Here is a 13,780-nt window from a genome sequence, read left to right on the forward strand (position 1 = left end):
AGAGAAACTTACTAAAAATTCATTGTTTGATGAGAGATAAATTTGGATCTATTTATAGTTTTAAATGTACATACAATTATAATTTTATCTCACCAAGGCAATTAACAATATAATTCTGTAGTTTCGATGAGCTATCTAATACCTTGAGTTCTAAATATTTCACATTTCAAAGAAATAACATATCTCTAAGTCGCATAACTACTTTCAATATGACATACATAACCAACTAAACAAACCTTAACACTGGTTTGGAACAGAAATTAAAGAAAAAGCTCTGAATCATACGGATATTACAAAAATAGGAAAGCCAATAAGAAATGACTCAAACTGATTAAATTTTGAGGTCAGATGTAGGAAGAATAAATAATTGTACTTGTAGAGAGTAGCATTTAAATAAATGTCCCTGAATGCACGTATGTAGATATGCAACAAATAAAAAGGAATACATAAATGAGATAGAAGACAAATACCAACTTGTAAAAAGAGAAGGAATAAAGCTAAATTTATCTAGAAATCATGATGTTTAAGTAAACTGCCATATTAAAGTTGAGAAACAACAAGGGTACATAGATTTGGGAATAATTAACTTTTAAGTGTAAAGTTTGGTAGTCATTCATTAAAAGGTCATGAAATCTCACTTTGATTTTATTGTGAAGAGAATTTCATATACTTCCTCATAAGAAAAAACTGTGAAGGCTAAATAAGTTTTTCATGTTATTGAAATATACAGCATCTATGTATTATTAAGAAAATATATCAAAGATATCCTAATAAATAACTGACCAATACCTCTTCTAAAATATGGATCCATAAACACATAAAAATAGCCAGAGATACAGGTTCAGGAAACAAAAAGGTCTGTCACTGAAAAGGTAGCAAGCTACATTGGAAATATGCTTGTCAAAAGGAGGAGCTGCTGAAAAAAATGAGTAGGATAGCTTAATGTTTGCATGTATGGTGTATGATAATAAGATTTCAAATATTACTTTAAATGCAACAAAAATACATTAATACATAATGACACATCGGTGTATAGATAGTTACAGATATAGAACCTGAATAAATAAGTTGGGAAGGTGTGAGGTAGCCACTAATGCATAAGGGAGAATAACACATTAATACACTGTAAGGGATGCTAAGAGATAACAAAAAACTGACTGAAATCATAGTTAATCCATCAATAAATATGTACCTTAATATACAGGCAGATATTTTTTCTGTGCTTTCTCCAATGACACATGCATATCTGTGAACTGACTATCACAACCCACAAATTAAATATAAATAATAAACCAACTTTCTTTGTGTTCTGATTTGCAGTTGCCTGTGTGTGTATATCTGCATCAGCAGGAGAGATGACATCATTGAATACCATTACTTCAGATGTCACCCTCTTCTTTGCATACAGTAAGGTAAGGTGGCCTGCCAGTGATCTTCTGGGATGCTCCTCTCTCTGATTCCTGTACAGTGATTACACAAGGGAACTACGGGGCAAATTTAGGTCCTTATATTTGCAAGACACAACACTTTACTGGATAAACTCAATTGTTTAGAGGTTTTTTATATTTTCCCTTCTTAAATAAGGAAAAATGGTGAGATAATTTCATTTCTTATGATATTTTTACATATTGGTTGTTCTAATTAATTTTCTTTAGAATGAGTCAATACCTTCCCATATCTGAAGCTTTTGACTTAAGTCATATCTGAATTATAAATGAGTAAAACAGTATTACAGATATTTACTATGTTTCAAAATGATAAAAATAAAACATGACTATTTTCTGGTATTGTAAGCTTATTGTCAAAGGTACAGAAAAAGAAATATAATGCTGGTAAAGAGAGGAAAAAGCAATAAACATTAAACACTAAAATCCAGAATCTCATATTGTATGGTTAGTGATTCTTTTTCTAGAAGGTTACATTGGAGGAGCAAAATAATCACTCAAGAATATATTCACTTAGCAAAAGATAATAATTATTCAAGCTACTTTAACTATATAATTGAAAAATGTAAACTTCACCTTTGTGTAGACACAAAGTTGGAAGGACAATGGGCAATCTAGAAAATTTAATATAATTTATTGTTTTAAATCTTCCTCAACATTTAATCTCAACATTTATGTTTGTTTTATCTTTAGATAAGAAGTAACTATGGGCAGTTTCCTAGGGCCTGGTCTAAATGCTTCCATTACTCTTAGTCTTTCATACCCAATAAAGGTATTTGCATGACTATGTATTATTGTGAATTTGGGATTCTCTTTGATTTCAAATTATAAGATTGTGGACAGAATTTCATTCCTTGGTTCTAATATCTGTCATTCCTGTGTCATTTTGGCTTCCCAGTGCCTGACCACACTATAGGCACCACACAAAATAGAGATTTAGCTGCTTATTCCCTTTTAATAAGGTGAACCCACTTCCCCATTTAAGGGTAGAACAGACTCATCTAATTCCAACTGTAAATGGTTTTTTTTGTATATATATAAGGAATTAAACATAGTGTACTTAAGGCTTTGATCCCCTTTAGAGATTTAATATTTGCATCTAGTCACTGTCATGAGTGTCATCTTTCCATAGTCCCCATTCACAGGCAAGGGCAGGAGGTTGTAATATACACAGCGTATTCTAGATACACGTTTTCTATTCCTGAGTAATGCAAAATCACAAATGAAAATGTTAATGCGCTCTGAGTCATTATTTCCCTTCCACTACAGGCCAGGAATTTGGACACTAATAGAATTTTTGATGATGTTTCTCAAGGTTAAAGCCAGCACTCTGCTTCCAGTGGTTTCTATCTGGGTTTATAGACTTCTATCAAACTCAGTTACTGCTGGCAAAGTTCAGTCATTTGTGAATATAGAGCTGGTATATACTTCTATGGCAATTAGATGCGTCTATTTCAGCTCCTGAAAACTTCTTGTCAAACTTTTTCTTTTTTAAAAAAAGAAAACAAACTATATTTTTTTTTAAATTTTACATAGCAGTCTCAGTCCCAACTCCTTCTCCTCCTCCCATTCTCTCCTCCTAACCCCTTATCATACCCACATCCACTTCTCCAAGAGGGTAAGGCACATTGCCTTGGGAAAGGTCATAGGCCCTCTCTACTATATCCAGGATGAGCAAGGTACCTATCCATTTTCCCAAAATGCCAGTACAAGCAGTAGGGATAAATTGTGATGCCACTGCCAACTTTGCCATGATCATTTACTGCATGGCCATTTTCTCCTAGAGAGCAGCAAGGAACCCTTCCCACATCCCGTAAATCTTTTACTCTATTTTAAGACTTAATTGACTTGATCAGACCATATCAGTTTAATATCAACTTTGGTTAATGGATTAATAGCAATAACCATATCCTTCAAATTCTTTCCACTCCATACAAGGAAATATAAAGAAATATGATCTTAGTGTATTAAAAATGTTATTAACACTTGGAATTATAGACTGTATGAGGATAAATCATATATCTAAGCTTTGCAAAACTTCATAAACACTTGATGATATTGTGATCAGCAGAAATAAATTGTTCTGATATAATACAAAGTAGTGTGGATAATCAAATGTTATATTTATATCTTACATTTTCTAGACCTTTAATAGTTTTCTATATTTCTACATTTTCTAATATTTTGAATTTCCATATTAGTAATCCATTAAACTGTCAATGCAGAACACTTGCAAGATCATTAAAGATACAATGAGAACATTTCACTCATGTTTTTTTATAAAAGTGAGTCAGAGTGAGCCATGGAAGAGTACTGTACAAAAAGTACAGACAGAGTCAGAGTCAGGAGCAGCTGGCACTGAATTCAGTTTAATTCCATCTCTGTGTAAACTGCTTTTGGTGTTGATGAATCCGAGGTATAGACCACTGCATAATTTTCCTCAAATAGAAATTGAGTGAAGATTAAAGATATTTCTGGCAAACAAATGAAACAACCTATAAGTCATGGACAACAGTAAAGGTTTTTATGGAGGACATATTGACATTTTCTTTGGAAGAGTACTGTTTTGCCATTAATGCCAGCAGATCTCCATATTTTTCCGTAAAACATTTTATTATCTTTCCATATGTGTGGATAAAATATTGTTCATGGGTGTGAATATAACTACAAGGAAACAATATAGAAGACATCTACATTTCCAAATATTAGAAAAGAATAAGTATAATTAATTAAAAAAAATAAGTATAAGGAGCTTAGTTATTTTATCTAACGATAATTGCTTCTGTCTGGAAATTTCCTTATACCATGTTTGTAGCTATTTTTCAAGTTTTTATATATAGTACTATATTATATACATCACTAAATTACAATATATGCTGGCAATTTGTATGACAACGTGAAAGAGGCTGGAAACATTTGTGAAGAATAAAACTCAGTTGAGAAAATATGCTCATCAGACTGTGCTGGCTGTGGGTACAGCCGCCCCTTGGCTGTTAGTACTCCCACAGGTTCCTAGTTTTCCTGTTTCATATTCTCCCTATCACAGAGTGTGACCTGATAGCTGTGTCAGATGGCATAAACTATTTCCTCCACGAGTTGCTTTTGGCCATGGTACTTATCACAGCAATGAAAGCCCTGATTAAAATGCAGTGTACCTGATGATTCCCCCTAGTGCTCTGCCATTCTGTAAGGATGAGAAATTTGAGACAACTTATGTCTTATACAGATTTCCTTAACTGTGTGTCTTTGAGATATCATGAGATCTGAAATCAGGTAAATCTGAGCAGACTCATGATCCATCTTCTTAGACATAACCAGATTTAGACTAACCCAGATGTCTTGAGTAGCTGAAGAGGACCCGAGTTGAGTTCAATAAGGACACAGTGTGGCCAGCGGAGCCAACATTTCTGTTCCCAGCACCTGACTACCCACTGACTGATTACATAAGGGTAGGAAGAGCAAACTTAGTTTGATATCATCCATTACAATGTTATGCTGGACATGCAGTTTTACTTGTTAGTGTTTAATGGATTATCTATTTTGTGGTCCCTAGTCTTTCAGATCACCTGACAATGAAAGTTTAGAATGACTGCAAATTAATATTAAAGTGTTGTTTAAATTGTTATGAAACATAGTAAAATTTAAAACAAATATTGTAAGAACACATGAAAATTTGATTTAAAATAATAGTATTATTAATTGACCAGCGTTTGCTCACTTGATTAACAGTGTAAGATGTTATTCAAAGTTAACATGAATGCTTTTAACTCAGTTTGTAGTAGCTCAATGGAATAAGATTTTACTTAATTTTTAGGCACTTTCTCCACTATTGCTGGGAGTCTTAGTTTGGGTCATTCTTAAGGATTCCTGGGAATTTCCCAAGCACCAGCAGATGCAGACATCCACAGTCAGAGGGATTAGATTATATGAACAAGAGGGGCTGTCAGGATTAGGACCGTGGAAACCCACAGAGACAGCTGATCTGAGCTCGTAGGAGCTCATGAACTTTAAACCCACAGCTAGTAAGCATCCTGCATGGGGCCTAACTAGGCCTTCTGCATGTGGGCAACAATGTGTAGCTTTGTCTGTTGAGGGACTCCTGGCAAAATCTATCCCTGGTTCTTAAATTGGCTGTTTGAAGCCCATTCCCTATAGTATGATGTCTTGCTCAGCCTTGATTCGTAGTTGAATGACTTTGTTCTGTCTCAACTTAATGTGCCAGGCTTTGTTGACTTCTCATGGGAGGACTTGCCCTTTCTGAGAAGAGAGTAGGAGGTGGGTTGTAGTGGGGAGAAGGAGGAGGGCAGGGTGAGGGTACTGTGGTTGATATGCAAAATGAATATAAAAATGAAATGGGAAGGAAAAAGTAAAATAAAAAGATTTACTTAATTTTAATATGTATATGGGTTACCAGTTACCAGTTTTGCAAATGTCTATAAAGTAAAGAACACACAGTACTGCTACAGTATATGTTTAAATTGCAAGTTGGATGTATTTACATATTTCTTCATCATTTATATGTATATAAACACATATCTACACATTATTGATTTAAGTGAGGGGAAAAGATTATATATATATATATATGGTTTTTCAAAACAGGGATTCTCTGTGCAGCTTTGGTGCCAGTCCTGGAACTACTTTTTGTAGACCAGGCTGACCTCAAATTCACAGACTGCTAGAATTAAAGAAGTGTGCCACCACTGCCTGGCCTAAATACATATTTTTTAAGTAGCTCAAAGAAATGCTAGAATTGCCTCAGTACTATTATTTGTTCATATATTTTTTAAAAAATCTGTATTTTGGATTCAATGTTACAAAATCTGTTTATTTAAGCATCAATAAAAAGTCTTCCACAATTAGTGATATTAAGAATAACTATCTCTCTTAGGTTCTACTTCCCTGCATACAAATCTCATACCTCCAAGTATGTACCTTCAAGTGTTAGTGACATTCTTCAATACAGTATGATTATTAATTGTTATATTTCCTTGTATACAACATAAAGAATTTGAAGGATATGGTTAATGCCATTAATCCATTAACCAAAGTTGATATTAAACTGAGTTGATCTGATCAAGTCAATTAAGACTTAAAGTAGAGTAAAAGAGATTTATGGGATGTGGGAAACATTTCTTGTTTCTCTGTAAGAGAAAATGTCCATGCAGTAAATGATAATGACAAAGATAGCAGTGGCACCAGGATTTTTCTCTACTGCTTGTACTGGCTTTTTTGAAACCTATTCTCTCTGGATGGATACCTTGCTCATCCGAGATATAGTAGAGAGGTCCTTAGACCTTCCCCAAAGCACTGTGTCTTACCCTATTTGAAGAGTGGATTGGGGGTGTTATATGAGGGTACGTGGAGAGAATGAGAGGAAGTGAGGGAGTTGGAACTGAGATTGTATGTAAAATGAAAAAAAATGTGGGAAAATATGGAGAGCTGCTGGCAATAATGGCAAAATCATACTCTTCCAAAGAAGATGTCAATATGTCCTCCATAAAACCCTTGACTATTTTCCATGACTTATAGGTTGAACTACTACTTGAGGAAAATTATGTAGTGGTCTGTATCTCAGTTTCATCGATGTCAAAAGCAGTTTACACAGAGATGGAATTAAACCGACTTCAGTGCTAGCCATTCCTGACTCTGGCTGTGTCTGTACTTTTTGTACAGGATACTTCCATGGCTCGCTCTGACTCATTTTTATAAAACCATGAGTGAAATGTCCTCATTATATCTTTAATGGTCTTGCAAGTGTTCCACATTGACTGTTTAATGGATTACTAATATGTAAAATATTAGAAAATGTAGAAATATAGAAAACTCTTAAACGTATTGAAAATGTAAGATATAAATATAACATTTGATTATCCACACTACTTTGTATTATATCAGAACAATTTATTTCTGCTGATCATAGTATCACCAAGTGTTTGCGAATTTTCACCAAGCTTAACTTTATGATGCATCCAAAAACATTGATTTTTTTTTTTAGTATAGGAAAAATCTTTAATTCAGGCTGATTATGTAATGAAATATAGACAGTGGGGTTACAACTGTTAACAATGCTTTGGTGATATCTAATGTTCTTTTCTACTATATATCAAGGACCCCAGAAAGAAAGAGAAGTGTATTTTCATGGCATTATCTCTGAACTCAACTCAGCTAAGGAGGTGCCCTTTAGATTGAAACACGAGCGATTTTTCATACTGTGCCTTGACACCAATAAGGGGAATAATGACTTGTTCTGCATTGAGCATTTTCTTTTAGCATGTGGAATCTTGTCTAGGCTTTCAAAAGTAATGGGCTACCTGGTGTTCATTCTATAAAGGAAAGCAGATGGCCAACCATTTGCTAAATGATGTTCTAGAAAAATACAGAGTGAAAGTGGGGTAAAATGAGAATAAGTGCCCAACAGGAGGAAAAAAAAAGAAAGGGAAGGTCCTAAAAGTAGATATTCTGTACTTCAGAGCCCACCACACAGGGAGGGAGGAAAATTGAAGACATGCAGAAACGGCTAAGGAGTATATTTAAAGCAGTATTGTCCTACAGCAAACTATTTTTACATAAAGGACATAGTAGATGAAGACATGCACAGAGAAAGACAGGGTCTTAAACACAAACACATGTGTATTATGCTAATTATGATAAAATACAGTCAAGAATTTATGTGTTCAGTATTTATGAATTTGTTACACAGAGCTAATGAACGTGATCATCTTATATTCAAGAACATGTGGAACTGATTATATTATGCTTCTAATTTAAGTTTTTCAAACCACCTATGAAATAGATGGAGAATTTCTGTGTAATGCATATTTAACAGAAGTCTATCACTATTATCATAGAATCCGCGTCTTCAGTTAAGTAAACCATACTGAAGTGTTTTGTCCCTGTGAGTTAATGTGTACTACCAAACAATTAGAGAGGTCAAGTGGCATTTTTCAAGCCATCCTAACATGCCCTAAAATTGTCAGCATGTGGCACATGGTCCTTTTATATTTATGAGTTCTCCATTTTCTTCCAGAAAGAATTTAGGTAAAAATCACTATTGATTGTGGAAAAATATAAAATATTATTGCCAAGTTCTTGTAGATATAACTGAGTATTCACAGCTTAATTAAAATATTTAAACTTCTGGCTTCTTTGAATTCATATGTTTACAGTAAGGAAATAAAATAGAATCACTTTATTTATCTGTATAATATAAATGTATTTTAGATTTGTGTTAATAAAAAATATTCAGTGGAGAGTAATAAATGATAAAAATAAAATGATGTTTTAGTGCTTGTTTTTATACTTAGTCTTTAGTTAGCAAATTTATTAAAAATAGTTTATGTCTATGCATTTTATTTTTTATTTATTTATTTATTTTTGTGGTTTTTCGAGACAGGTTTCTCTGTGGTTTTGGAGCCTGTCCTGGAACTAGCTATTGTAGACCAGGCTGGTCTCAAACTCACAGAGATCCGCCTGCCTCTGCCTCCCGAGTGCTGGGATTAAAGGCGTGCGCCACCACCGCCAGGCTGTCTATGCATTTTATAAAAAGGAAAATACTTGAAATTGTTTTATTCATAGCACCCCTGCTTTTAATGGGTATTATTTTCTAATAGCAAATTTCCCACTATAGTCTTTAGGTTACTATACAAATGAACCTTGATTACAACCAGACAAGGCTAGGAAAGACCACAATGATCAAGATACACAAAGGTCACTTTATGATAAAAGTATGGATTAAAATGTTAACTGAAAATTTCTGCATCAGATGAGAAATGTATCTGTTGAAGAGGTAAAAGAGTTGGCAACCCTAAAATCACATAGTGGGAAAAGAAGCTGGTTTTAGATGTAATGGTAATGGTGATTGTTTGGGATATTGTGAATTAAAAAAAGGTTGTGAAATTTTGATAATGGATTAATAGAGATGAAAATTTAGAATGAACATGCAATGTGTCTTTAGTTAATATTTAAAAAAAAACATTATTTAGGTTTAGAAGAAAAATTTTGAATGGAGGCAAAAATGACATGAAAATGTGACAAAATTATCAACAACCCTGAAAACCTTTGAGTCCAGCTAAATCTTATATGTGGCAATTGAAATGGACCTGAATTCATGAAGTTGTGGAGGATATGCTGCTCTGTGTAAAAGGGTTTTATGATGGGTTGAGTTTTAATATAAGGGTAAGATGATGCATAAAGAATGCGATCAGAAATATTAATTAAGCAACTGCTTCAATTAAGATCCTGTTTACAGGAAATGGGCACAATGAGGTCTGTGGATTAGATAAAGTATTATAAGAGTATAGGTGAAGATTATGAGACAGCTATTGAAGTTTCAGACTTGTGAGGATAGATAAATATAAAGACAGACAAATAAATAAATATATCATTATCTAGTTATATAAATTAAAGCAATATTATTTTAACTTTATCTTCAGTACTATTTATAAACTTTAGTAATCCTATCAACATTTCACTTAATAATTAAAATATTTAATATTAAGATTGCCATTACTTACATAGGAATTTTAAGGGCCTTTATCTTTATATATTTTTATGGTTCATATATTAGTGATTGAAAACTCATAATTAGTTATGCTAAGTTCATATTTATAATGATTTTAAACTCTTTAAAGATAATATTGCAAGGAACATTGTGATTTTTAGTATTTCTTAAAACATTTTATTCTTTATCAGCCCTTTAAAATTGTTAACATCATGTTTCAAAGACATTTTTGTGTATGTAGGTAATGCATGTAGAATTACATCATGAATTACGAGTCTTACATATTTTAAACCCATCAGATTGGTTTTTTGAGGTTTATTTATACCATTATATTTTAGTAAATCTTTGTTTAAACTTGTTTCTGTGTGTAAATATTTAAAGAGAATCAAATAACTTTTCTGTTTCTAAACGATTAATATGTAGTTGTAGTCATTGCAAAATAGATCTAATTTTTTATTGGATGTGTCATTATTGTGTGAGAAGTCCTGGACCTGCTTTGGTGAGTATTACAATCCTAGCAGAAGCAAGTAGAAGAGTGTTAATCCTGACTAAATAAAGTGAGGAATTTTTAGGTTTCGTGGCTAAAAGAAGAAAAGTAGACTAAGGATTTCAGTTAGACAATTTTATGAGCTGAATGTAATGAGATCCTTAAAATTAAATACATATAAAATTTGGCTACCTCTCCCCCACTGAATTTTAAATTTAGAAAGAAAAAACTTCATTATGAACAAATGATATTAGCTGTCAAGATTACTTTTTCACATTCTTTGATCTATGTCTTCATATACATTCCGCCATCAGAGGTGAACTGGAAACCAAACACATAGGAACCTTGAAAACAAAATTATAGTAGAGAAATGAAAACCATCAAGCAAGAGCTAACAAAATTAAAAGTAGAAATGTGGTGAAATGTATTAAACAGGACCTACTAGAACCTGAGACAAACAAAAAAAGATATATAACAAATGTAGGAACACCCTTTCCAATGTGAACGCCATCTGCTTGTCCAAGAATGTCTTCATAGTGACCTCGCATTTCACCAGAGGCCCATGAGCTCTAAATTGATGCAAAAGAATATCATTGTCTAGTATACTAAAATTTTACCTTTCTACCATAATCACAGGCAGTTTTAGTATTGTAGGAAGATACACCTATAGGTAGGATGATTATTCAAGATCTATGCATTATAACTGGCCATTATTCATGAGGTTGAGAGATATACTGTGATAGATAGTCTTGTTTTTAATTTGATTAAATTGAGAAGTTCCTGGGGATTAATCAGTAATTCTCTGTGACTATATTTCCAGAGGAGATTATTGAAGGCAAAAGGATCTGCTGTGAATTTGAGTGACCCTGTCTCGTAGAGATGTACTCATGATGGAATAAAGTAGACAGTGTTTCTAGCTCAATGTCTGTGTTTCCACATTTGCTGTGAAGTCAGTTGCTCTATGAAAGATACCATCCTAGGATATAATGACTTCAAAACATGAGTCAAATTACACCTCTCCTTATCCTTTTTATTTTTTTATTGAAATATATTCTTTTCTAGTACAATATGTTTTTTTCATTGTTCCTTTCCCTTGACTCCTCTCAGTTCTTACGCACCTCCATTCCCCTCATTATCCACTCTTTTTTGTAATTCTTACTAAGAATCAATAGGCTTCCTTGAGATAACAACCATATATAACAAAATATTATATAATGAGTATAATAATAAGAAAAAAAATGCCATCAGATTTAGATCAGACCAAAAAATCCAGTAGGAAAAGAGCTCCAAGGACAGACACAAAAAATAGATACCCACTCAAACCATACACACCTCAGGATTCCCATAAAATTATGAAACTGAAAGCTATACTATATATGTGGATTACCTGTTGTAAATGTGTGTTGGTCCTGTGCTTGCTTCTTCTGTCACTGTGAGTTCGCATAAGCCTTGATTGTCTGATTCAGAGTGCCCTGTGGTCCTGCTGTCCCCATCTCCTTTGATTCTATACCGTTTCTATCTGCTCTTCTGAGAGGTTCTGTGAGTTCTGAAAGGAGGGATTTGATGGAGACATCCCATTGAGTGCTGTGTGCTCAGTGGATGCCTCTGCCTGTATAATGTCTGATGGTGTGTCTCTGCATTTGTTCCTGTCTTATGAAGGAGGAAGATTCTCTGATAATGACTGAATAAGACACTGATCCATGAGTGTAGCAGGATATCATTAGGAGTTATTTTATTGACACTATACATTCTTAAAAACCAGTAGTATTTGGTTTTACGTTGATCTCTGGTGTATCTAGTATGTGATTCTTGGTCACCCAAGCAGTTTGATTTTTTCATGTTCAATGAGTTGTGTTGGTATTGCTCCCTGGTGTCAGTTTGCAGAATGCAAGCAAATCCTGGTCTTGGCAACAGCATGGGTTGTTTGACATTTCCATAGGACCCCATTGGCTGTCAGCTGAATGCAAATCTGTCCTGGCACTGCAAGTCTCCTTTGGTAACAAGAAAGGTGGACAGCAGATACTCTATCTCCCCAGTTATTTGGAAACATCAACAGGAACACCTTTATATGTTTTAGGAAGTTTCCACTGCACTAGATTTCCACAACATCCTTCAAATGCTCCTCATTTTCAGATGTCTTTCCCAATATTCCCTTCTAAGCCCTGCCTCCCCTCCTCCTCTCCACCGTTTATATCCCATCAACCTCAGTCAACTCACAAATCTATTCTATTTCTCCTTCTCTGGGATATCTATTTGTTTTGCTGTCCCGAGTTCTTTCTGTACCTACAGACTACAGATAGATTATATTTTATTTAATAATTAAAATCCACATATAACTGAATGTAAACTATATATATATATATATATATATATATATATATATATATATATATACATACATGTCTCTGCCTGTATAATGTCTGACGGTGTGTCTCTGCATTTGTTCCTGTCTTATGAAGGAGGAAGATTCTCTGATATATATATATATATATATATATATATATATATATATATATATATATATCTCAGTGTTACCTCACTTGGGATGATTTTTCTAGTTTCATCAACTTTTCTGCAAATTTAATGATGGAAATTTTTTTTTTTTGCAGGCTTATCAAAGCTTTTAATTCCTATGGACCAGACTGTTCTGGCTTCCGAGGCCTGGCAGGTGGCATGTTGCCAAAAGTACAAAAGAAAAGCACGGGGCCAGTCCTTCAAGAGACGACACAGCAAGAGCAGAGTCCTGACTTAGCTGCCGGGGAGCAGGGCCTCAGTAGCCATTGTCAGCCCAGGTGATCTCATAATCAGGATACTTGGCTTTGATCTTCTCAGTTGAAACCAAGTGCTGGGCAAGACCATAACCCATAGAGTAGCCATACATGTGTATCTTCCTGTTCTGGCTTTGATGGGAGATGCGTCTGCAGCCTAGGCACTCACAATCATAGCCATTCTTTTGCAGCTCGCCTGACACGTTGTCATAAATATCCGCGTGGTACTCTGCCCATTTGTATCCACGCACGATTTCCTTGCACTCCTTCGTGGGATCCTCGGAGGGCGATGCTAAGTGGACTCGAATCAGCACGTACTTGAAGACGCCGAGTCGATGTCCACATCAGGAATCTGAGCGAGGTCCACCGCCATGTTCCCCGGAGCGCTTGGCCTCAGGACCCCAGAACCCCTTTCCCACCCTGACCTAGGCCTTAGAGTGCGGGAGGCTGGCCCTTTGGCAGCCCCGGCCAATCCCCTGAGGGGATTTTTCCTGAGGCCCAGAGCCTCAGCCAGTTGTACTTCTGTTCTGAGGCACGGACTAGCCAATTGCAACCCAGTTCTTTGCAGCTTTGAGCT

General features: G+C 34.6%; 1 pseudogene; it reads right to left on the reverse strand.

Annotated features, from left to right (window-relative positions):
• Positions 1–13,205: 13,205 nt before the first annotated feature.
• Positions 13,206–13,576, reverse strand: LOC142858245 (14 kDa phosphohistidine phosphatase pseudogene; annotated as a pseudogene).
• Positions 13,577–13,780: the final 204 nt, after the last annotated feature.

Source organism: Microtus pennsylvanicus, chromosome 10, assembly GCF_037038515.1.
Source record: "Microtus pennsylvanicus isolate mMicPen1 chromosome 10, mMicPen1.hap1, whole genome shotgun sequence".
Lineage (NCBI taxonomy): Eukaryota > Metazoa > Chordata > Mammalia > Rodentia > Cricetidae > Microtus > Microtus pennsylvanicus.